The sequence below is a fragment of the Podarcis pityusensis genome (assembly GCF_964106645.2).
Source record: "Podarcis pityusensis genome assembly, chromosome: 15".
NCBI lineage: Eukaryota > Metazoa > Chordata > Lepidosauria > Squamata > Lacertidae > Podarcis > Podarcis pityusensis.
Genome location: NC_138040.1, coordinates 5,229,768 through 5,255,022, shown reverse-complemented (window position 1 = coordinate 5,255,022; position 25,255 = coordinate 5,229,768). Strand labels below are relative to the sequence as shown.

General features: G+C 42.8%; 1 protein-coding gene across 12 annotated transcripts in view; it reads left to right on the top strand.

Annotated features, from left to right (window-relative positions):
- TBX4 (T-box transcription factor 4) overlaps window positions 1–25,255 on the top strand; it is a 126,849-nt gene that overhangs the window by 34,816 nt on the left and 66,778 nt on the right. Inside the window, exon 1 of one of the 12 annotated variants that reach the window (XM_080983004.1) lies at window positions 15,287–15,448. The exons of 10 other annotated variants lie outside the window; for them this stretch is intronic. The gene's annotated coding sequence lies outside the window, so the exon portion shown is untranslated. Of the gene's footprint in view, window positions 1–15,286; window positions 15,449–21,632; window positions 21,652–25,255 lie in introns of those variants that run through there. One more of the 12 variants, XM_080983006.1, reaches the window with a different exon arrangement.

Here is a 25,255-nt window from a genome sequence, read left to right as displayed (position 1 = left end):
TAAAAAATTCCCCCTGCGGTCGTGTCGGCCCTTTGAAGCAGATCAGGATTTCTTCCTCACCGCTCTTCGCACAAACGCACGCACACACTAAAAAGAAAAAGATGCAGTAGTAGCTGTTGTTGTTGCGCTTAAATTATACAGGAATTGGAAGAATGTTTACTTTGTAAAATTCAGTTCAGGTCCTCACTGCATTTGATAAAGAGGACTTTAGTCCACAAAAATTCTCCTAAAAATACTTTAAAGCTGTTTGTGGTGGGCTTGCCACAACAGTCTTTCATTGACTAGCTCTTTGGAAGCTGCAAATACAACCATAACTCCTAGCCAGCACTTCTGTGGATGAGAAAGAGACAGCAGAGGCTTTGTATATTGGTGTGAAGCAGGAGAAACCTAATACAAGAGGTCAGATAAATTTAACATATTAAAAATACTATGAAAACCAAAGGGGCTGGCTTAGAAATTGACTACCAGAAGACAAAGTGATGTTCACAAGCTTTGATGGCTGTGAAAAGTGTAAAGAACATCAGATGAGCTTGGCTGCTGGATCAGGCCATCTAGTGCAGCATCCTGTTCTCATAGTGGCCAACCAGATGCCCCAGTGGGAAATGCACAAGCAAGACCTGAGCACAAGACCACTATCCCCTCCTGAAGTTTCCAGGAACTAGTATTCAGGAGCTCGCTGCCTCTGACAGTAGAAGGTAGAACATAGCCATTGTGGCTAGTAGCCACAGTCTTATCCTCCATGAAATGCTCTAGTCTTCTTTTAAAACCAATGTAGTTGGTCACCATCGCTACCTCTTGTGGGAGCAGAATCCAAAAGTTTAGCTATGCACTGCATGAAGAAGTACTTTCTTTTTATCTGAGGGGAATCCCGGGGGCCAAACTGAGAGGTCTGGAGGGCCACACTTGGTCCTCAGGTCCGAGTTTCCCCACCCACCCTTTAAAGCAGTAAATGTTTGCTTCCTCTTTGATACCCTGTAGTTTCATAATCCAGGAGATAACATTAATAAAAGTTCTTGGGGCCATCTTGCCCTTGAGGCAGGCTGAAGCAGGCATATCGGGCGGCAGAATCCTGTGGCACGGCACTCCTATGGGCACCCTGCCCATCCATGCTGCTGCTGCTGCTGCTGGGGTCATGCAGTGGTTTCTTTCTGGGAAGCTGCCGCTGCCACTACACAACTGAAGTTAGCAAGGCTGCAGCAGGGGGAGGGTGTCAGCGAGGGGTGTTGCCTTCCCATTTCAGGCAGCAAATAGGCAAGACTACCCCTGGCAGTTCTTCAGTAGTCAAACGTGGAAGCAAATAGAACTTTCAGAACACTCCATGTCTCCATGGCAGAGCTGTGGTGTTGAGAGAGTGTGTATCGAAATGATCCTATCTTGAAAAACATTAAACATTACAGACTGTTTCTATTTATTTTTCTCTTCCCGCTAATATTGTCCCCGAAATTAAGCTGCAAATGTAGCTATTGCTTTCTTTCTTTCTTTCTTTCTTTCTTTCTTTCTTTCTTTCTTTCTTTCTATCTATCATCCATGTTTGGCAGCCGAGAAAGATCCATGACAGCGATGAGTGCTTTTGATGTGCTGCTCCTGTCAGGGTAACTTCACTCCTCCCTACAGCGCCTCTCTCTCCCCTCCTTCACTCCTCGGTGACCGAGGAATCCTTGCAACATCTCATCACCAGTAACTTGACTTACCTCACAGTTTATCTAACAAGTAATGACATCAAGGGTGTCTCTGAACCTCTGACTAAATGGTTGGAGACTTCTAAAAACATACACTGGGCTCTGCTTACACTTCAAAGGTGGGCCGAATCCTAGGTTGATCAGGAGGCTGTTTTTAAGTCCCTCTTCTTTCTCCCCCCATCCCCACTCTTTCATCCCTCCATCCTTTTTAAAGAAGGAATGGGTGGATGGGGATTTGAATAGAATGGGAGGATATACACAACAGCTTGGAGAAATGGTGGGGGCAGGAGGTGGCCACAAAGGCTAGAAATGGCCAGTAGCCATGATAGCTGTGCTCTGCTGCAAATTTTAGAGGCAGTGTGCCTCTGAGTACCACTTGCTGGGAGTCGCAAGTCGTCTGCTTGGCCACTATGGGAACAGGATGCTGGCTAAGCAGGGCTTGTGCCTTTTGCATCTGAGTGTGGTTGGTAGCACACGGGCTTCTAGCGAAAGATCAGGCAAGCTTGAAGCCTGCCTACCCTTGCTGTAAAGTGCCTTTACACGCTGACAACTTTATTTATTTGCTCAGTTTCTCAGTTGCCTAATAATCAAAGTTCTCTGGAGAGCAGGCAGATTAAAATCACAGTTTGAAACTCCTGTTGGTAACAGCGCACAAACATACCAAAGCAGAGGTTGGCTTACGCTGACGATGTCAAGAACTAGTTGATGAACATTCAGTCACAGGCTGGTGTGAGCAACAAGTGGAACTCGGGGTGAAGGGGTGGGGCTATGCAAATAGGATTAGCCTCAACTTCTTCATCATGCTTGATGTCCCCAGTAGAGAGCACAGGAAACGGATTTGGGCTCTAAAGGTGTGCCCCTTCTATTTCCCCTCCTCTTTAAAATGAACGAATACACATTCTCCCACTGCAATACAAGTCCCACTCCCACCTGATTGGGATCCCTGACTACTGGTCCTGCTAGCTAGGGGTGATGGGAGTTGTAGTCCAACGATTTCTGGGGACGCAAGGTTGAGATAGGCTGACCTGATGCACACATCCCAGTCAGAGGCTGCATTACAAAGCCCTGAACAACTTGTGTCCAGGGTACCTCAGGGGCGACCTGAACTCTTACATCCAGATGAATTACTGAGATCATCAACAGCAGCATCCTTAGTCGTTCCCCAAGTTGGTGAGGCTCATCTGACAACAAAAAGAAACTGAACTTTTAGTGTCATGAGCTGAGTAATATGGAATACTCTGCCAATAGAGTTTCAGCAGGTGCCTTCTAATTCAACTTTTACATGCCTGCAGAAAACTTTTTTTAGTCTTTCAGGCTTATACAGCCAGTTAAGAATACATCTTTCCATGATAGCTAGCTAAATTCTGATTTAAACATTTGTATGTGATTTTTATTGTATGGTTATATGTGTAATTGTTGTAAATCACTCTCTTTTTATGAACAGTGATACATTATTTTTTAATAAAAATATATGCACACAACACATATACCAAACAGTCCTGGCAATGCACAAGTCTTCCAGTTATAGTGTTACCACCCATCATAGTAGCAGGTGTCTTTCTGCTAGTGCTTGCAGATCCAACTGGGAACTCTGCAACGCCCAAATGAAATGCTCTTGATTAGGCTCAGTATTAGAAGGCAGGTTGTTATGTCAGCCCCTGCTCAGCGATGAGAAGGCTTGTGCAGCAGAGTGGCTAAAAACCTAAGGCTGTGCACACACAATACATTTAAAACACATTCCATACAACCAAAGAATCATGGGAACTGTAGTTTGTTAAGAGTGCTAGGAATTATAGCTCTGCAAAGAGTAAACTAAAGTTTGCAATTTTTAATAGAAGAAATTCCTCATGAAAATTAATCAATGTGCACATTTTTGCATGTAGTTTTGCCTGATACAAACACATTTTCAAATAAAATTTCTGTAATAGAATGCATTTTTCTATGTTTTACTTAATTTAATGCATTTTAATGCACACTTTATCATAGTAAATGCATTTTTGTACACATTGCTCGGCTGGAGAGCTGCATTGCGAAATTCAGAGAAGTGTGAGTTTTGAAGGATTGTTGTGCTTTGGTTCATGTGTTGTTTCAGAAAGTGCAAATTGGGTATTTAAAAGCAAACTATACAAATTGGAAGATAACAAATCACTTTCATATTGCTTTTATTCGGATAGTTTTATGGGGTAACACAAAAAGGAGGTCTGTGCTGCCTGTGAGCATACAACCTAAAAGTTCAAGATGGGGGAAAGACAGCTTGAGGCCCCTTAGAGAAAGAGACAAGAATAATGATGGATGGATGAGAAAATGCAGTTTACAAGTGACTATATCATAATCCTATTCTTGCCCTTCTCCAGGATACTCCATTCCATTCCACCCTTTCCCTCCCCTCCCCCAACTGACACTCGACATTCCATTGCTATTGAGTGTGATCAGTCTCCCACCCCATTAATTTTACTTTTGCTTTTGCACTTCTGCAAATCATGGGATTTCCATGAACATGCTGATATCTCTCTAGTTGCTGGCACTCAACATCTGAATTTGTTATTAGAAGCAGAGGTGACGAGTTTTGAAAAGAAGGCCATCTAAGCTAGTTGATCTCTCCACCTCCAAGGGCAGTGAAATTCCAGAAATTAAATTAGTTATATAAATCATAACATACATACATTATACATATTCAGAACAATCATTATTGGGCAAAGCAATATTTTGTCAACTGGAGTCATACCTTTTGTAGAGTTTCTGGATCTCAATCAAAGCAAAACACTGGCTTATTAAATATGTACCTAAAATCTGTGTTTCCACTTAGCAGAGTATTATGGAATGACACTTGGTGCATTCAAGTTTTTGTTTTTTAATATTTGTCCGAAACAAAATAGCCACAATCCATTTTGCTGGAGAGGGGAGAGAGTTGATAGTGTGTTCAATCAATAATACTACTCTTGCATCCAAACCTTAAAAGCGATTTGTGTTTCTCAGCAGTCCTTACAAGAGCTCCGTAAGGTAGGATGATGATGATGATGATGATACCCCGCCCATCTGGCTGGGTTTTCTGGCTAGGCTTGCTTATTCCCATACTCCTACTGGAGGGACTGAGACTGGAATCTGCAGAAAAGAGAAATCCCCAGATTTACTTAATGATACAATTGACTAAGTAGGTATCTTTAGCAGCTACCTCTGTAGGTCAGATGTGGAAATGCAGCCCAGCTGTTACGCTTCCATAACATTTTGTAAGCCATTATCTGCTTAGATATCCTGGTGTCACTGGGGATACATCAACAGCCAGAAAGGAAAGAAGCTCCATTCTCCAACCCCCACAGAAAGCAGATTGCCCTGAATTAAATTCTGAGTTGCCACAGGCGGCTGAATCCTAGAACTGGAGGAAGATAACTTACTATTACCTGAAGATGGGATTTTGTATGTTTTGGGTGGAAAGAAGTGTTTTTCAGCCTCAAGGTCGAGGGTGGAGAACCTGTGACCATGAAGATGTTATTAGATTCCAATGCCCATTAGCCCAACCAGGATGGCTAGTGATCAGGAATGACAGGAGTTGAAGTTCGGTAACACCAAGAGGAGCACAGAGTCCCCAACCCAGCTAATGTTATCCAAATTGGCTCCTATTGATTTTTTTCTAGTAGGCCACCTAAGCTTGAATCTCCAGCTTTGCTCATTTAAAAACTACTGTCTTTCTCTCCCTTCCTATTCTCTGTCTGATAAAGAACATGCACCTCTCACTTACGGCTAGAGATGGATCCAAGTAACTGCTGGATTGTATCATTTCAAAGCTAGTGAATCCTGCCATTTTTTTACTTGTTTGTTCCAGCACCACAGCCTGAGCCCTGCATACTGTCTAGTGGTGCAGGGGTAGGGAACTTGTGGCTCACCAAGTGTTGTTGCACTCCAGCTCCCACCATCCCTTGTCACTGGCCATTCTGGCTGAGGTTGATGGGAGTCTAAGAACATCTGAAGGGCCACAGGCTCCCCACCCCTGCAGTTGACTTGCATACCAATTGAGGCTGTGATCCTATACACCAGGCAGTAGTGGTGGTTGGTGCTCATTGGTGGAAGGCAGGGAGACCAACAGTAGGTGGAACCAGAACCAATGAAAGGCAGAGCCAGCTAAACTAGTTTTGTCCCCATCCTCTTCTCTGCTGAGCAATATCAGGGCAACACTGAGACTAGGGAGGATGAGCTAGTGTGTATGGTCTGTGTGTGTAGTTTGGGAGCTGTACGGTCAAGGGAAAAACAATGCTGTCCAGGGTTGTAAAGACTGCGGAGAGAATAATTGGGTGCACTCTTCCCACCTTGGATCAAATCCATGCTTCCAGGTGCCATAAGAAAACTGCAGAGATAGTGCAAGATAGGGTGCACCCCGGAAATGATCTCTTTCAGCTTCTGCCTTCTGGAAGAAGGTACAGGGTTATAAAGACTAGGACTAGCCGCCTGAGAAACAGTTTTCTATCCAAATGCGATTTTGGTTTTAAACGCAATGTAAGGTAGTCTCTATGGGAGTATATTGTATTTAATTATGGAGTATGAGAGTTTTTAGGGGGCTAACCATGCTGGGATAGCAGGCTTGTTGTTTTTTGAATGTCTGATGTAGATTTTTTCAATTTCGTGGTTCTGTATGGGACAGTGACAATAAAGATTATCGTATCGTATCATTGTAAGGAAGAAGGCAAGCAGGTGGGGGATGTCTGAGAGCAGTGTGAGGCTGGTGTGGCAGTGCCCCATTTGCCCTAACAGCTGGCAGCCTCTAGTGGCTGGCACAATGTCTCACTGAACTCAGTGAGACTTACTTTTGGAGTAGGAGCACTCTGCGAGTTGGCACTCTCCTCTCCTACTCCCTTCCTAAGACTGTGACTATGCAGGCTTTGTGGATCCAATCCTGGCAACTTTTTCTCTCTCCTCTCACCCTGGGATTTTCTTAACGTGTAGTCTGGATTGGTGAACTCTAAAGGTCGCTCGTGACTTTGCAACATTTTGCTTGACCTTAATAAAAAGTATTTCCCAGTTGCAGATTTTGACTTCCCCACCCTTGCCCCAGCAAAGCAGCACTGTTTCCAATGCTTTTTTTATTTTTTAGAGCAGACCTGCAGATGAATATGTTTTCTGTTTGAATGCTAAATGGATGCTTTCTGAATAAGCCACTGTCTGAAATTCCAGGTGGTTGTTAGTCGCTCACATAACCAAAGTGCTCTGTCTAGCTTCTCTTTTTGCCTGGTGGAGGAATGCTGTATAACTCCAAAGCCTGTACAAACATTTTACACTGGCAGGTATCCATTGGATAAAACATATACTAGAAACACAAGATGGTTAGGCTAGGCCCTTCTCTCACGGTCTTCCCCTGAGCAGCAGCTGTTGAGTGTGGCCACCCCAACATCCCTGAATATGTATACCTGTGCAAAGTTCGTCTCTGCTCCCGCCCTTATAAAGAACAGTTCCCAGCTGCTCTGTAGGCCCATCTCTGCCTCTGTGCTGAACAGGCCTGAGGTCAGGACGAAGGAGCCTTGTCTCTCAGGTGCTCACAATGAGCTCTTGCCAGTGTTGCGCCAGGAGTTCCAAACCAACATTGTTTCCAGGGACATTGATACTGCCGCCAACTTTATTGGTGCTGGCGCTGCCACCGTAGGTGTAGCTGGCTCTGGTGCTGGCATCGGGACCGTATTTGGCAGTCTTCTCATTGGCTATGCCAGAAACCCTTCCCTGAAGCATCAGCTCTTCTCCTATGCCATTGTGGGTTTTGCACTCTCTGAGGCCATGGGGCTGTTCTGCTTGATGGTGGCATTCCTCATTCTCTTTGCAATGTGAAGGAGCCGGGTGTGCTGCCTGTCATGTGCTCTCCTCTCCCCCCCCCCCCGTGTTTAGTCCAGTGTGTACAACAACCTGATTGTTCTGTGGCAGATAGGGGAAACCAATCTGTTAACCAAATCTGTCCAGCTCAGAGGGGGAAAGTCAATAAATACTGTATTGGTATAATAAAATAAAATAAGGATGGTTAGGCTATTGGTGATTCCACTTGGTGACTCCTTCCTTTCCCATTGAACTATAATGAAATTCCACCTAAATTAGATGCAGAGGCAATTTTTGAGGGTCCTGACAGGGTGGGGAAATAGTGGTAGAGGCTTTTAGGAGAAATGTTTTAATTTACAGTATTTGATTCTGAAGTAAATACAGATCAGATTGCCAGTAGGATCCTGATCAGGAATGAGGCATGATTTGCTAATCTCAGTTTTCTGTTTTTTCATCTTCGGTCGCATTTCATACCAAGGAGAAGTGCAGCTTTCTGATTTCTTTTCAGTGGTGGTGCAGTTGTTTTGCATGCAGAAGATCCCAGGGTCAATACTTGCTCGTCAGCCTAGACAATACTAAGTAGGGAAGGATGAATCTGTCGATTTCGGTGTCTTGTTTTGCCAATCTTAAATTTAGTTCTCTGCATTTCCATACCACTTTGCATTTTTTTAAAAAAATAAAAGCATGTATGAAATTTTTTTGCAATGCACTTTCCCCTAATGTAATGCATTTTTAAATGCTATTTTCACGAATCTATGCATTTCAAGACACCTCAATATATGCATTTTGGGGGGTATGCATTAGTTGGCTGGAGGACTGCATTGCAAAATTTGGAGAACTGCAAATGTTCATGGATGGCTGTGTTTTGGTTCACATATTGTTCTGGAAAAGTGTGAACTAGGTAAGTTTGCTTTTAAATTAGAACCAAATTGAATTTCTCCCCCATCCTTAATTACTGAGCTAAATGGACCAATGGTATTGACTCAGTACTAGGCAGCTTCCTGTGTTCTTGTGTACCAATTCTTTGTAATTTGAAGCAGCTTTGATGCTCAGTTCCACATGCCTAAAACTCTGGCTAATAAAGGAAAAGAGGATAGGAGATAAGAACCTCAACTTCGTCCAAGTTTACCATGCTGACCATTGTTGGATTTTAAAAAATGTGTCATTAGAGCCCAGTATGTGTAATTCATTATTTAATTTTCCCACTGTCTCTTCCATCCTTCCCAAGGAATCTGAAGAGAAGTTCAAAGCAGTGTGTTCTGACAGTTTTTGGTACAAACACTCACTTTCTCTGTTTACATTATAGACATTGTTTCTTAAAAAAAAATACATTAAGGCAGAGAAAACCTTTTAAGACTGCTTTATTTTATTTTAAAGTAAAATACTAAAAGTGCTCCTGCTCAAACAGTTGACTGTACAAAAATCATAGCTGAGGTTTTGGGGGGCTTGAATACAACTAAGATAATTGTTTATAAAAGTATATAGATGGGATGGAGAGAGAGGAAGATATAGCAATTTGGGGGGGGTCTAAGAAGAGCTAGTGCAAGCATAGGCAAACTCGGCTCTCCAGATGTTTTGGGACTACAACTCCCATCATCCCTAGCTAACAGCACCAGTGGTTAGGGATGATGGGAATTGTAGTCCCAAAACATCTGGAGGGCCGAGTTTGCCTATGCCTGAACTAGTGGGTCACCCAAGCTGATTGGCCATAGCTTCAAGAGTCTCCATGGTGTAGAGAAAGTGGATACAGTAGAGATAATTTTTGTCTTCCTCTCTCATGATACTACAACTCAGGGACATCCAATTAAGCAGACCAGATGGGCCTTTGATTGATCCAGCATGGCTCTTCTGATGTCCTTTGGAATGACAAAGAGAAGTGCTTCGTTCAGTTTGTGGAACTCATAGCCACAAGACATGGCTGTGGCCACTGTCTTGGATAAATGGATCAAACAAATTTAATGGAGGAAAACAGGGGTCTACTAGTAGCTTAAGGGAACCTGCACACTCCAAGCCAGTACACCTCTGAGGAATAGACACAGAGGACAAATGAGAGAAGTGCCTAGATGCCTTTCTTGTCAGCTTCTCTAGCTGACCTTTGGTCTGATCCTTCAAGCCCCTTATTGTGTTGTTACAAAAGTTTAAGGGCAGAATCCAAACCCCAAGCTAAGCATTTAAGGCTGCAATCCTGTGAACTCTTACTTGAGAAAAGCCAATTGAACGAAGTGGGTTTTACTTTATGGTAAAGATGCTTTGCTGCCTGTCCAATGAATAATAATTTTCTTCTGGCGATGGCACTGTGAATCTATATCATGCATGTCTTGAGTCCTGTGCATAGTCTCTGGTAGGGCAGCAAGGGAAACCTGTGGCCCTCCTGTCGTTATTAGACTCCAGCTGCCGTCAGCCCCAGCTCCTGTGGCCAATGGCCATGGAGGATGGGAGGTGTAGTCTGACAACATCTGGAAGGGCTACAGGTTGTTTACCTCTGCTCAAAATCCAATGTAAAAACATTGCTCCCATTACTCTTATTCTGCTTTACTGAACTCTCACAAAAGCTGGGTTTTAAAACACAGTCAGAAAGTGTTGCAGGGCACTTTGATTGAATAAATACACCTGAATTTGTAGTTGGTGGCTGGAAGTGTGGGGAACTGAGCCAGTTCCTCTTTCGAGGAGGAAATGCACATGCATGCCAGCCCCTCTCTTGGAGATTTATTATATAAAGCTCAAATGTATACCTCACAAAAACCGGTGTACAGCAGGCCATGTTCAAAGGACTGGTAATGCTCTCCGAAGGCTAAGCGATGTTAATTGCTCCAATATGATTGTATATCTTTTGCGATTGTCAATGGCAAGGGGGATGGGGAGATTCAGAATTTAAAAAACTGTTTTGTTTGTTTTTTGAAACTCCTTAATTTGGTCTTTTACATAAGCACAAAGTGAGTACCTTATTGTTTTGCTTTGTGCTAAACAACAAACCAACCCCAAGATTGATGGAAAAACCCTATCCTTCCTATATTTGGGTTAAAGAAATCTAAGCCAAGCTATTAATTCAACACTAAAATTATTAAACTTTATTAGAAGAGTTCCAGGATTGAAGGTCTTGTCTGAGTAGATGAAAATGGCTGGATGCTTCATTTTGTACATTGAATGTTATGTTTCAGGAGTTAAGTTTTGGTTAAGTTTACAAAAAGGTAAAGGAGTGGGATATCTGAGACAGCAATTCTAAACACAATTATTAGGGAGGGGGAGAGAGTGGGTTGTATCCAATGTTAGCTCTGTTCTCAGCAAACCCACAGAAGTGAGTAGGTGTGACTGACTTGGGTTCCTTACTTTTAGTGGGTCTACTCTGAGTAGAATTTAGCCAGATACAATCCAATGGTGCTTCTGAGTAAAGATTAGGCTCTTGCTGTAAGGTTGCACATTTACTTGGAAGTAACCCCTACTGAATACAGTGTAGCTTAATTCAGAGTAAACATCCAGGCAGATCAGATTGCATATCTACAGTCCTGTCTATGCAAACTTACTTGATAGTAAATCAATATTGAATCTGCTAAAATTTACTTCTGAGTAAACATAGGGCCAGCCTGTAAGTTACTTGTCCATCAGTTCCACTGAGCAAAGCAAGGGTTTACTCCCCAGCAAATATGCATTGGATTGGATTGCAATCTTAAACACACTTTACAAAGGAGAAAGCTTCATTAAACTTAGTAGGGCTTGCTTTTGACTAAACATGCAGAGATTACTGGCAAGAACAGTCTTTTTGGATTGCATCAAAATGGTCTCCCATTCCTTGGCCTCTGTAAGATGTTTGCCCAGTAAAAATTTCCATTTAAAGAAATGGCAAAAGAAAATAATGACCTAATGAATAATACCTCTCCCTAGAAATACAAACTGTTCAGCTATTAAGGGAGAAAAGTGAGAGTGGGGTAGAATGTTTAAGTGTGCAACTCAACCAAACCAGGCCACATTTTAATGTTGCATTTCAATGGGAAATTTCTGAGATTTAAATGTACTTCGACTAGTTCATGCAAATCCCCATCCCAAAAAGGAATGTTTGAAAAGGCCATTTATATGGATGGCAAAGTTGTGCAACTTATGAATGGGAAAGGCAAGAACAGACATTTTTACATTGGTGTCGCCCACTTCACATAAACAATTTTGTTCCCCTATTCTGTCCAAGACAGAAGGAAGAGAGGGGAGGACTCATTTTGGCTGCTTGCTATTTCTCTTTTAAAACACTCCCCCCCAAAACATTTTGGGAAACAGCTACCCAGCTCCTAGCTGAAAGCTTCTCTTTCTCTCCTGTTGGCCACTCAAAACAAATAATAGTGATAAATCCTTTTCAGATGTTTGTGGAAATAAATCACTAGAAATTTAATTAATTGTTTCACCTTAACTTTGTCCGGTCATTCCTTGTTTCCGGACTGGACTGCTCCCATTACTAAGATTTTGGGTCTGCAGGAAAAAGCTGGTTTATTTGGCTCCTAAAGGTGTGAGATCTGGAAAAGTTACACACATCCACACACCTCAAAAAGAGTGTGTAGGATACCTTTGTGGAATCTTTGGGGGGGGGGAAGCAGTGGAGAAGAGGACACAGAGGGCATTTCCAGATCTTCGGGGATATGTAGACTAAGTACCTCTTTCCTAAATTTTGACCATTTATGGAAGGAGAATATGGCTTTTAAAAAAGGTCACATTTTGAAGAAGAATTCTGTGCCTCTAGGAAACTGGCTATATTTCCCCTTATAAGCACAGTTTTCCCCCATTGCAGCTTGAAGCAGCCTTAGGCAGACTTTAAATTAAAATGAAACTTGCAGTGGGTTAAATTGAAGCAAACCTACACACTTTTAACTCTGCTTACTGGGAGCAAGACCAGTAGGCCCCAGTGGGACCTTCCTCCAGTGTAATTGTGTAATATGGGCCTCTTATTCTGCATAGGTCACCTCCCATTTTTTTTAGCCCCACAAGCCTCACAACCAGAGTGTATTTCACCCTCTTTCCAAGAATTCTATCCCTGTTTTACTCCCTCACTCTTCAGCAGGACTCTCTAGAGTAAGCTCCATGGGACAAGTGAGCAAGGCTGTGCATGTCTACACAGAAGTACGTGCCATGGGACTTGCCCCCAGGTTACTTCGCATGGAAGTAAATGCTACTCCTGAATGATGGAGTCCACTCATAAGATTACTCTTTTTTTTTTTATAAGATATTTATTAAGATTTTCAAAATATTACAAAATAAAAATAGAAAAAAGAAAAACACAACAAATAAAAATAGTTAAAAACAACTCAATCTTTCCATTACTTATTTTTCATTAGCTTGTTTCCCGGACCTCCTCACGCCTCCCTTTTTTGTATTCCAGTTTGGTTTGTTGGTTCAGCAAATCCTTCCCCTCTTTGTCTATCCTAATCATTAATCTTAAAATATTGTAACATTAAATTTTTACCTGTTAGTAATCTATTTTTCATATTCCCTTATAGTATTGCAGCTAAAAACCACTTAATTTCTATCCAACATCATTCTAACCATTCATTAATTTTACAATATTTCTGTAAACAGTCTTTAAATTTCTTCCAATCTTCTTCCACCGACTCTTCTCCCTGGTCCCGGATTCTGCCAGTCATTTCTGCCAGTTCCATATAGTCAATCACCTTCATCTGCCATTCTTCCAGAGTGGGTAGATCTTGTGTCTTCCAGTACTTTGCAATGAATATTCTTGCTGCTGTTGTGGCATACATAAAAACAGTTCTATCCTTCTTTGGCACCAATTGGCCGACTCACTCATAAGATTACTCAGAGCATGCATCATATTGCTTTGTAGGTAGGCATGGATTTAGGCAGTTAAAAGCAACAACATGCAACATTCCAGCAGAAGGATCGGAACCCCTTCCTTGGAAGTAAGTACGGAGAGAAGGTCACTGGGTTTGGGGTTACTGGGTTGGAAGCATTTTAAAAAAAATATGCGACCCCTCCCTAGTTCCGCCGCCGCTCGTTGGGGTGTTGTATGTGAAGTGGACTCGTTGCCAGAGTTTAATTTGATGCGGGGCCTATATGCCAGGCAATAACAAGAGTGCCTAGAGCGTGTGCAGAGTATCTGTGCGTCGCCACGGGCCAATCACAACGAGACACACGCGCGTCGGGGACTGAAATAGCCCCCAGGGTGTGATGGCTGTCCGGCTTCACTCCTGCCACTTTTGACCACTCCACTAGCTATTTTGTGCCAATCATTCGCCTTTTATTCACTTGTCGTTCTCAGGTTATGCTAAAAAAAAAGAACGCTGAAACGAAGCAAGAAACCCTTTAGCAGCAATTTTTAACAAAATTGGGATGGTGTTTATAGCTTGACTGTCTAATAATAAACGTTCCCCGAGCGCTTCCTTGAAAGCAAATCGGCTGAGAGAAGACTCAGCAAGGAACACCAGGATTGTTTAAAAACAGCACCGCCCCCCCCCCCACGCAAGTCTCTCTCAGTATTACAATTTAATGCGTCCCGATGGTTTGCATTGTAAGCGCCTCGGGGCTTTGGTCGCGCTACATAAATCAATGATCTTTCGAATTTGAACTGAATTTCTTTCTTTTTTAAGTGTGTAAAAGATCGTGTTGAAAAACACCAGATCATTTAAATTGGGGGAGGGGGACAACATTTGCCAGAGGTGGAGGGGCGGGAGAGAGAAAGCGCAAGGCAAAATTGGAAGTCGATTTGGACAAAGTGGGGGGCGCAAACAGACAGACAAACAAACAAACAAACGAAATGGGTTATCTTTGCGTTCACAAAATCAGGCAGAGATATTTTTTTGCGGGGAGGGGGAACCTTACCTCCCTAGATCCTGTCTTGACTTCAACACGGTGTTCTCAAGAAATGGATAATTAATTATATGGCTTCAGTTTTTAAAATGTAGTGAGGGAGGGTTAATTTTAAAAAAACAAAAACCCCACGCACAAGCATCTAAAAATCTAACCTGGAAAACTTCAGGCTGATCATCCAAATATTTAATGACATCATTCGATGACATGAGACCAAACTCCTTTAAAAAGAAAAGGGGAAGGTCGCCACAAGCTCTCCAGAAATCCAGCCTAGCCATTCACTCCCTATGCAGGGACCAGTTACTTAAGAGGAAGAAGCCCCACGGCGTGCCCAGTGAGGGCTTAAGTTGGCAGGGTAACTGCGCCATCCTAAGCACGTCTACTCAGAAGTAAGCCTCCCATTGAGTTAAGGAGAGCTTTCTCCTAAGTCAGGCTTTGGGCAGCTTCTCCACCCTTTAGGTCGCCCCTAAACAAAGAAACAAACAAAACAAACACAAGCAAAAGGGTTATTACATTTAGAACACGCGTTTGGCTTTTCCCTCATGATAAAAGTTGCCCCTGTTGAAGGAAAGGGGAGAGAATGTTATATTTCAGAGCCAAATAATCGCACGCAGCACCTGTTTGTCTTCCTTCTGCTCCTCTGATATAAGCAACAGGTAACAACAACCCACCTTTTTAAAATAGGAGGTTTGCTCTGGGGTTGCTTTTTTCACCGCCGCCACAAAAGCCTTCTCTTCCCTGCTCCCGCCTTCTCCTTCAGTATCAAACTTCTAGACAGCCCCGGATTATATACATAAATATATTTAAGGTCTGGGGGAAAATGGTTCATTAAAAGGCTGACCCCAGTTTACTTTTCCCCCCCTCCCCCGCCTTCCAAATCTGCTTCTGTTCCCAATTTCAGCACCACGTGATGGTGGGAGTGAGTTTAGGGGGTTTAAATTCACTTTCAAGGATAGAAAAAAAGGGGGGGACAGAAGTCTTTAATTTTTTTAAGGAGGGAGATAATCTTGTCCCATAAAGAACCAGTAGTGTTTTGCGTTGTTTGTTTCCTAAATGCCATTGTCTTTCGTGGAAGGTCCACGGAAAACAAGAGTCCTTGTAAAAAAAATTCCCCCCAAAACTTATTTTTTGGAGGGTGGGAAGGAAAGGCAATCTTTGGAGTCGAGTTAAAACAAGCTGAGGTAAGATAAATCTCCCCTTGTTATGTTATGCAATAAATGTGTGTGTATATATAATATTGCAAATAAAAGTGAATAACAGTGCATTATATACAGTATAGGTCTACTCAAAAGCAAGCCCCGCTGAATTACCCGGGTGTGTCTCTAGGATGGCAGATAAATGCGTGTTTAATTATGGTTTTGTTTTGTTTTTTAATTGCAATCGGAATACAATTGGTTCTAAGATCTGGACACCACAAACCTTTTTAATGTCATTTCTAGCTTGCAATCCTATCTATGCAATTTACTTTGAAGGAAGTCCCATTTAACTCAGCGGCGCATGAGTAGACCTGTGTATGAATAATTTAAAATGGGATAGCCCAGATGTAGCCTGTTGGAGGGTGCTAGATAATGCTGCAATCCTATGCACACTTTAAGTCCGAGGGGTTTCCCGAAAATGTTAGGATCGCGCTGAAATATATTTGTTTTGGCAACTCTTTATATATCCAGTTATATTTTATATATATCTATATATCTATGACGTCTCACTGGTATACTAGTACATACGGATAGGCTGCAATACACAACAACCCATTAACGGCGGTGGCAAAATTCAGGTTTTGCGCGTGGGATTGTACTTACGGACGTTTATCCAGACATCTTCCTTTTGCACGCCTCACTAGACAAGTATCCACACGTGCCTTTGCACGCGTGTAAATGTTCTCTGGAGGGTTCCCATTATCCATATGGATACAATACAAAGTTGGCGGAGGTTAAGCTTTGAAAACTAATCATTGTGGATTTAGCTGAAGAGGTCAGGCATTTAAAATCGCAGACAGTAATTCTACCCCCCCCCCAAAAAAGCACCCGCTTCTAAAAAAAACCATATTCTGTGCTACGGAGACCATGCATTGCATTTGAATTATTTTTTTTATTCTTCTGAAGTGGTTGAAGAGGAGAGTTTTTAAAAATATCTTTCAATAGTTCACTCTCAGGTGCTGTTACAGTTTTAAACTCTACTTTTTATTATCAGATTTTCTTCACTCCCCCCCCCTTTCCCCTATTTTGTGGAGTTTTTTCTTTGCTATTTTTCTTTCTGTCCTCACTTCCCTATCCTCTTTTCCCCATTTCTTTGCGTGTTTGCTTTCCTCCATTTTATATATATGCATTTTTTCTATTGGTTTATAAATACTAGCTGTGGACCTCCACCCCTTAACAAACGCCGCATTTAAACAATCGCAAGGTAAGCGCTCTTGGTGTCCCGATGGCAGACAATTTGAGCACCTGCTTAACATACTGTAATGTCTACTCAGAGGTAAACTCAGATTGCGATCGATGGGGTTTAGTTCCTAAATCAACACATTCCCTAGTCCCATTGAATTAAATAGGACTTCTGAGTAAACATGCATGGGATTTCACTACTAATCCTTGTCCTTGACATTTATACCCGCAGAGCGATCCTATACATCTCTGCTCAGAAGTAAAATACCAATGGACTCCATAGGATTCATTGCCCTAACCAGGGCGCTCAGAATTGCGCCTTGACAAAAAAAAAGCCCCTTTTCATTTTGGAAGGATGTCGGTGCCCTTAATCGAGCAAAGTTAAAAGGGTTGATTGATCTCTATAATATGGTAAATTTCCAGAATCCAATTCTCATCCTAGTCAATAATCTAAAATCGCGAAATTTTTGATATATTCAGAAGGGAGGGAAAGAAAATTAATAGATCTCTCCTGATTTAGCTGCCTTCACACCGGTGTTTTTTGGGCAGGGGGGGCGGAAGTTCTATCTAACGTCAGTCGTGCTCAGAGAAGATCCTTTGAAATGAATGGGCATGACTAATCTTCCAGTTCAGTGGATCTACTCCGAATAGATTTTAGCTGGTTACAACCACGAGGCTGCCAGCTATGGGTGCTTGTCTGGAAGAGTAAAAGCTCACTGGCTAGGAGGAGTTTACTTCCAAGTAAAATCTCGGACTGCAGATTATAGGATGGACGGGGATATTGCAGGACAAGAGAGTCTTAAATGCCTCCTTCGGAAGCCAACGCTACCCATCCCAACGGAAGTTGTGGCTATATTACATTCTAGATGCGGAGGCAACAGGCAGTAGAAGCGATTGGCTCGTTGATTCCCAGCCATCTCTCTCGTTCTAATTTCTCTCCATTTTCTGCAAGAAAGCCTGAAAAGAGGACCTAGAAAGGAAGAAAAAAACACACCCTACATTAATGGTTTTTTTTTAAGTTAAAGCAAGCTTTGAAATTAAATACATAAATCCGAATTAATGACGACTAATCTGTGCGAGCATGTTTTTTTAAAAAAAATTAATAATAATAATCAAAACTATGGTTTGTATCCAACTAGATTGTACTCCGAGACCATCTACTGAAATCAATTAGTCATGTCCATGAATGGCAATGGTTCTTTCTCTGAGCAGGACTGAAACGTTGGGTGCAACTCCGCAGGTTTTCTTCCCAGAGATTCATATCCACGGAGAGTCACTTTTAAGTTGCAACCTTAAAACACTCCTTCTTGGTGCATTGAACTCGATGGGCGCAGTTTGAGAAAAGAATGGGTGTTGTTAGGGTCGCAGTGGAAGCGGGCCATAATTCACAAAGGAGGGCGCCCTATTGGAGCTCATGGGAACTTAATTCCCCGTTCAGCGTGGATATGTAGAACTAGATGCATTTCCCGGCCCTGTCACACAGCTGGGGCCTACAAGGTCTTGATTCCTCCAGGCGGCCGACCTCGCTTTTGGGGGCGCTTTTACGCACCAGATCCGTTTGTGTCCACGGGCTGACACCTAAGACCCATTTGCCCTGCAGGCCGCGTGAATGGGCCGCCTGGATTTAAGGCGCAAGAACAGATTTGGGCTTTATTCCGAGTAAATAATTTCCGGGCTGCCATCCTATTCACACTTCCATAGAAGTGAACTCTGAGGGGTTTACTTCGGGGAAAACATGACGCGTATATATGAATATATATGTATGTATGCATATGGAACTGCCATTAAGGTCGGCCAGAAATGCCCAAGGATCAGGATGGGATTCTAATCTCTCTTTACTGGGAAAGAAGTCCCATTGAAACCAGTGGAGGTTACTTCTGAGTAAACATGCTTCGGAGCGGGTTGAATGTGCGTGGAACCGCTGAGTTCACTCCGGAGTCAATCCCGTTCCATGTTTAATGCCACGTACGCATTTTAGGAGAGCGAAGTGACTTGTTTCCCAAAGTAAGTCGCTTGAGAGCATCTGTATGCGTCTCGTTTTGCTATTTTAATTATTTATGTGTTTTTAAAAATAGGGCGTTGAAAGCAGAAAACTACTACAAAGTTTCGTAGGAAGGATCTTAATTTCTGAATAAAACCAACAGTTTGCTGGTTATTTTTTCTGATATTCTGGTTGGTTCTCAGAAGGACATTTGCAAGATTGTGGATCTTTGTCTATTTCTCTGGATGTTTTAATATAGGATATTTTAGCACCAGGACATTTTGAACAAATATCCATGTTAAATGTAGAAAACCCTTTTTAGAGAGCAAAATGCTCATTTTTTCATTTTTTTTAAATTTAAACATATTTAGATCTGTGTGCGTGCGTGTGTATGCATGTGTGTGGAGTAAATGTGCAATCTTATGCACACTTAGCTGCTAAATCCAATGCCATTCAAAGTCCTAGCCTGTGCCGCTGTGTTCAATGGAGCAGCCTCCAAAGTAAGCACACCGAGGACTGCATCTTTAACTTCCGAATAAACGCGCTTATGGTTTGCACTAAATTACACATTGAAAAAGAACTCGGATTCTGTAAGAATATAGGAGTTAAGGAGTTCACACAAGAATTTGTCCCTAACCCGAGGTAACCCCACGATTCTCTGAGCCAGTTTCACTCGAAGCAAAGCTTGGCCAGAGAAGGTCGACAACCCTGCCGTGTGAACCCTGTTTACTTGGAAGTAAGCCCCACCGTGTTCAACGGGGGCTTACTCCCAGGTAAGTTGTAGGTAGGATTCCAGCCTCCTGTGTCCGAAGCGCTGGCAGTGTCCACCGCCTGGTGACATTTCGCAGGCTTTCCCAAATCGTTTATTTATTACAGGCTGAAATGTTGGAGGCTTTATTTTTTAGCGGAGCGGGGGGTGGAGGAAACGCACCATTTGGCACCGACTGAATACTCTCCATTGTGTTCTGATATCGGCACCGAGGAAGCCACGCCAATTGTTCACCTTCAGCTGTGTTTTCGTACTTCTGGATCCTCTTAATTTTGTGCTGTCTCATATTTATGTATGTGTGCATACTGTATAGTAAATGTTAAAAAAATTCTTTCCTTGGGGGTCAATTTCTTTGACTCTTTTCATCCTATCAGAACTGAGGTTGTGGAGACGAGCGAAGCAGCCTTCTCTCTCCCGCAGTAATTTGGGGGGGTGTTTATTAAGGCTCGGCCTCTTTACTCAAAAGTAAGACCCCTCCACCAGCTTCCTCTTCCACATCCCATTAAAACTGACACTGCTCTAGACATTTGCTTTTTGCAGGTAGGGAGGTAGCATGTATGTACAATATGCGTGTGATATATTTACTCCGCTTATTTAATCCGGTGTCAATCCCCATTCGAAAGAAAAGGAATCGCTGCGGAGTAAGTGGGTTTGGGATCATAACCATCCTCTTTTCGGGGGAGTGGAGAAAAGAGAGAGAGAGAAGCAAACTCCAGACTGTTGTTTTGGTGCAGGAAATATATAATTAACTTTTTGCAAGTTTTGCCCTCGGAGCCATCAAATCTCCACATCGCCATTTCTTCTGCAATTCCCGCCCCGCACCCTACAAACCCACCCTTCCCAAACCCCAAAATGAATCGGTTCCTGACCGACCCACCCCAATCACACTCGCTATGGGGGGGGGAGGCGTAACCTCTCTTGCAAACGTGTTTTTCTCCCCTCCTTCATTCAATCGGGGGGCTCTTTCAATTTTCTACACCCCCCCAAACTACATTTGGGGGGGTGTAGAAAATTGATGCTATAGGGTTCATGGACAGTTAGGGGGAGTGACGATGGCCCTGATTCCCCCACCTAAAAAAAATAATGAATTTACAAGTTCCCTCGGAGGAAGCAAATCAAAAGGCCCAGTCAATAATATTTGTAACTGTACAGTTTTGGCCGCCATATATATCATAAATAGCACATTTTTCAGAACAGCTAATGGATCAGTTTTCATTTGCGCTAAGAAAACGAGCCGGCTCCCTTATTTACTTCCAAGTGAGTCCCACGTATGAGTAAGTAGCGCTTATTTTCCAGGTAAACATGCTATTTTGGAACAGGGTGGGAATATTAATAGCATAGATGTATATTTGTTTTTAATCCACCGGACTAACTGGTGTGTGTGTGTGTGTGTGTGTATGTATACATTATATATATATATATATATATATGATGGATATGTTTGCCCGCGTATCTTTAATATTTCAGCCTTTAACGCCACAAAATTCTCCTCCCCCAGGAATGTAAAATGCCATCAAATGTAAGTTCGATTTGTCTTAAAATGATATGGTGTTTGCTTGTGTGTTTTTGAGGCATCTTAAATGCCACAGGGACTTCGATTTTCTTCTTCAAGTCCCCTTTTTGCTTTGTTTCGCTGCTTGAACAGTCTGGGCCCAATAATATTTGACTTATTCATGCCCCCTCTTCTCCAAATGCTAAATTGGTTCCCCGAATATCCTTTGTCCTTCCTCCCAAGCCTAATCGATTCCCCAAATTAATCAAATCAGTTTGAAACTAGATGAATCTCGCTCCGGTAAGTGTTTTAAAATACCAAATATAGTTCTGAGGAAGGTGAGATGAGGTTCTTACCCCCCCGCCCCCCCCCCGCCCTGTATCTTGGCCGGGAGGGGAATAAGACTTTGACTCTTTAAGTGCGCTGTCGCTTTGAACTCCACCTAAAAGATAGATGTAGAGATTGCCCCAAAAAGCGGGAAGGGGGGTGGCAGAAAAAAATAGCGAAAAGCTTCCCCTCTCCTTTCTTCCTCTTCGCCTCAGAAGGGGCCACGCTGAAACTTCGTCTGGGACTTGAGTTTTTAACAGCTCAGGTCTGTGCCATGCATGGCTACTTGGAAATAAACGCCAGTGAGTTTAGGGAGGCTTACTCCCAGGTAAGCGTGGATTGGATTGCAGCCCGAAAACGCGTTGGTAGAAGCTCCTCTCCCCTCTGCTCTGAAGCGAGGATAGCTGCAGAAGATTGTTTTCCGAGCTGCAAAACTGGTAAATGGTCCGTCCGTCTGTCTGTCTGTCTGTCTGTCTGTCTGTCTGTCTGTCTGTCTGTCTGTCTTAAACCACTTCTGTCCGCTTAGAGAGATGCAAGCTTTTTGAGTCCCACAGAGCTCTGCTTCAGGAATTCTATTGTTTGTTGGATATTTTCGCGACGGGGTGGGGTGGAAATGTGGACACCTTTCTCCCTGCCAAAAGGCTTTTTTTTGAGGGTGGGCCCGCTCTCAGTCTCCAGGCAGCACAATCTTGGTTTGGAAGGCAGGGGGTCATAGCCAAGACCTACTTGGAATAGACTCATTGAAGTGAATGAGCCTATGTTTGTCATATCCATTGATTTTCGACGGGTCTACTCGTGAGTATCACCAGTACTGGATACAAGGCAGGAGTTAGGAAGTGGTGGGTAGTCAGACAGTTGTTAGTACTGCTGTTGTTGATTCTTATACTGTAAGGGTGTAAATCTTTGCAGAATACAGGAGCATAAAAGGTCCCTTTCCCCAAAGAGCTTACAACCTAAAATTTGTCCACAGAAGAAAGACTTGGGGAGGCATAAACAGGGGGAACCCCATATGATTTATTTCAGTTGCACATACTTAATTCTGGTAACAGGCACCATTACAGGAGGGCATTGGGGATTAGAAGGCTGTACCAAAGGGTTCATGGAAAAGGTGGGTTTTGTGAGAATGGATTTGGTGCAGGTAAGAAAGAGGGGTCGTAACAATAACTTTTAAAAATCACCATCAGTAATGTTGATGATGAAGACAGCCCCCTGTCCCTAGACTCTTAACATAAGTGGCCATAATTTTTAAAGATTGTTACTCTTAGGAGTTTCCTAAGCAAGGTAGCGGAAATCCACTCTTGACTGAGGACCTCTTAGGAGCTGGATGGATTTGGTCTGTCAAATAACCGGATGGCTGTTGTAGGGAGTCTATATTGTGGACTTTAGTCCTCCGATGCCATAGCATATAGATTATATGATGGTGCTGCAAGTCCCAAGTGTATGGCAAAAGACCACAGAACCTCCTAGGTTCAATCCCAAGCATATCCAGGTAAGGAGAGAGAGAGACTCCCTGTCTGAAATCCTTGAGAGCTGCTGCCAGTTGGTGTCAACAGTATTGAGCTAGATGGACCAATGGGCTGACTCGCAATGAGGACATTTCTCATGTACCTTTGTGTGTGTGTGTGTGTGTGTGTGTGAATTATAAAATTTGCTAGGTTTTTTGTTTTGTTGGGTTGCAAACTTTCTAGAATTTGTGTTCTTCTGAATACAAATAAAATTTCAGCTAGAAATTGGCATGTGGGGTTCGCCTTCTAAACTTGAGGAAGTTAAGCCCCCTCAGGCTGATTGTAGTATAATTGCATTTAATTCAGGCTATCCAGTGCTTACTTCACTGAGTTCAGGGTCATTTGCTGTTTGGTTGCTGACACTTCAAAATGTTTTTTTTGTTTTTGTTTTGCTTTCTATGTGGTTTTGTTTGCCCACTCAGTTGAGTGATTGTGATGGATGGGTTTTGGACCAGAAGAGAGTTGGTCTTTTTCTGTGTTTCTTCCAACACCTAATTATGGAACCCACCAGCATGATGTTGTGAAGGCCACAAATGGCTTTTTAAAGATAGAATAATAAGGATTACAGAGCCATCCTATGCAGAAATAAATCCCATGGAGTTCAGTGGGACTTACTCCCAGATGAATGTGTATACAATTGCTGTTGTGAGGCCATTTCACAGAGAGATTTATCCATAGCTATTAGGCTATGGTATCTAAATTGAACCCTGGAAGCAATATACCTCTAAATTTCAACTTAGGGAGGGATGGCCATCTTTGGGGTAGAATACAGGACCAGACAGACCTTTGGTCTGATACGGTGAGTCATTTCTCATATTTCAATGCGCCCAAATATCTATATATTAATTATTTTCTAACAGTACTCTGTAAATGTGCAAATCATTCCCAAACCTTTGTATAGCATATTCATCTTCACATTACCCAATTTGGTCCAGTGTGGCTAAGGAAAGTGGAGATGCTGCCGTGCGGAAGTCAATCAAATCCCACTCTGCTGCAGACACCATTGTGTGGGCCCTGGGCAAATCCCTCTCTCTAGACCTCAGTCCTCCAACCTGTAAAATGGGAATGAACAGTTATCTGTCCCCTAACACGAGCTGTAAGGGCCTAGCTTTGTAAAAGGTTGTAATAATACATTTTAGTCTTTCCATGCAGGTTGAGATTATCCCTTTTATATGGATGGAAGCGTTGAGGCTGGCAGCTGCTCGCCCAGTGCAAAACATGTTGGATTCTGAGGGTTGTGCATACATACGTGTGCTGTTCTGCTTTCTGGTTTCCCAGAAGCATTTGGTTGTCAACTTCTGGCCTAGAAGAGGTTCTGGTCTGATACAACAGGGCTCTTTTATGTTGTGTATCAGCTTGTCCAGGTCCTTAGATCTGGAGAAGAGGTCTTTCTCATTGCCCCATCACTAGGGGATATATGTGGGGTGGTGACATAGGATGTGGGTTTCATCTTCATGGCACCCTGAGAGTGGAATGCACTCGCCTCTGGAAATACAGTGGGTGCCAGCATTGTTGACATTCCGGTGCCCTGTTAAAACCAGTCTCTTTGTCCCAGATGCTGCAGGATGCTAGTGCGTTGCTGTAACTGATGGAGTTTTTATGTTGGAATTTTTAATTCTATTTTACATGCACTCACTTTTGCTGGCTTCTTGTAATATTGTAATCTGTTTTAGGGTTGTTTGATGAAGAGCAGGTAAATCATTGTGCTTAATTAACAGACAGACAGCTTATTGGCTCTCTGGGGGGAAAGGTTCAACTTTTTAAAATTCAGGAACAGGTTATGAGTATGATGCTGTAGAGATCTGTGTGACTCAGGGGAAGGCAGAAGTGAGAGAGCCCAGGTCAGGGTGTGCTTGTGCCATCAGCTTCCAGCCCAGCCAGAAAGGACTCTGTCACAGTAAATTTTATCTCTGTTATTAAAATTGCAAACCATTTTGGATGCGTTGGCAGAAAGGCAGTATACAAATGCAACAAAACACAGACCTGTGAAACATACAGAAAAGGGGAAAGTGACATGACCCAGGTTGGAGCATCTTTCTGAAGACAGAAGATGAGAAGCTCTTGGTGACAAGACAACTACTGGGAGGAGATCAGGGTAGAATTGTATAAAATTTAATTTGCAAGACAGACAGGCAAACTTGTTTTCATCCCCTCTCTCTCCCATAGGACTCACCCAGTGGAAATAATTAGCAGTCAGTTCAAGATTGACAAACAGGGGTGTATTTGTTCACTCAACTCATAATAATTAATGGATGGGATTCACACTCACAAGCTGCGGAGGTGGCCAGAAACCGAGGTGACAGTTTTCAAATTTTGGATTCGGCAGATTAGTGAATGGAGGTAGAGAATTGTGAAAGCTGAACTGAACTTCCAGGTTCAAAGGCAGTCTATCTCTGGGGCTGGAGGGGGGCACTGTTTTCACGCCTGACTTGTGAGCTTCCCAAAGACAACTGGCCGGCGGCTGTTAGAAAAACAGGACACTGTACATGGGCATTTAGTGTGGTGCAGCCAGTTCTTGGTGGTTTCAGCGTCTTTC